Here is a 1,064-nt window from a genome sequence, read left to right as displayed (position 1 = left end):
CCAGCAGGGCTTCCTGCAGTAGAAGACGGTGATAGTCGCTCTTTCGTCTTTCTGCTGGTCATGCTGTGCTTGGGGGCCATCTTTCCCTGAGACTCAAGAGAGCCAAAAAGTCCAACTTGTCTGCAGTCTGTGGAGGCAGGAGAGCGATGTCTGTGAAGAGAGCCCTGCTTTGCCTGAAAGGGTCTCCTAGGGCCTCAAGAAGCCACCTACTTTCCTATAGGCTGCCAAGTAGCCACCAAACCATGGCAGCCAGAGGAGCTGCCAACTTTGTTATCTTGTCAGGCCAAGGGCTGTAAGCACAAGCAAGTATCTAAGAAAAGAGCACCCCAGGTGGGACTTGAACCCACAATTGCTTGCTTAGAAGGCCAGTGCCTTAGCCATTAGGCCACTGGGGTGAAAGCCATACCACACTCCTCTTTTGTGGAAGAGGTCAGATGAGATGTGGGCTAACATATCACCACAGAGAGTTGCCTTAGTATGAGAGGGAAGAAGAGAGCCTTTGTGGCCTTGGTCAAAGACAACTGCGGGATGCTGCCACTGTCAGCCCATGTATGGCCCTCTGCTCCGCATGCAGACAAGCTCTTTCATTGACTAGCTGAGCCAGGTCATTTTCTACAAGCTTTGGCATACTTCTGGCATGGCGATGACTAGCTCTTCTGGGCTCTAAGTCTCTGTCCTTTGTCTTGGGATGACTTCTCCTGCCATCTCAAGGCGTGCTCATCCACTGTAGGGATGCGGAAAGACACTGAGCCATGAGGCTGCAAGAGAGGGAGGGAGAGATTAGTTAGGGGGTCAGTACTCACAGGTTTTGGCATGTGGTCTCTAGAGCGGCTGTCCTTGTGTAGTCATGGCTGAGAGGTGAAGGCAAGGGAGTAGAAATCCACGGAGGTTAGAATCCAGTCGACTATGAGCCTTGCCTTTTGCCGGCCTTGTGGTTTCCAAAAGTAGCAGACTGGCCTCCGGATATCAGAGACCTTCGCAATGGCCCTTGGTTTGTCCTGTGATGCCTTGCAGCGCTGCCTGGTTCCCATCTGACCCTTTCCACACCCAAACTCCCTCCCAGA

At 52.6% G+C, this 1,064-nt stretch overlaps 1 non-coding gene across 1 annotated transcript; it reads right to left on the bottom strand.

The window, feature by feature from the left end:
• Positions 1-322: 322 nt before the first annotated feature.
• On the bottom strand, positions 323-395 carry TRNAR-UCU (transfer RNA arginine (anticodon UCU)). Its single transcript has one exon. It is a non-coding gene; the product is annotated as a tRNA-Arg (tRNA).
• Between the last annotated feature and the right edge of the window lie 669 nt (positions 396-1,064).

The sequence above is a fragment of the Caretta caretta genome, chromosome 1, assembly GCF_965140235.1.
Source record: "Caretta caretta isolate rCarCar2 chromosome 1, rCarCar1.hap1, whole genome shotgun sequence".
Taxonomy (NCBI): Eukaryota; Metazoa; Chordata; order Testudines; family Cheloniidae; genus Caretta; species Caretta caretta.
The sequence above is the reverse complement of the archived record's forward strand: the minus strand, read 5'-3'. Positions and strand labels throughout refer to the sequence as shown.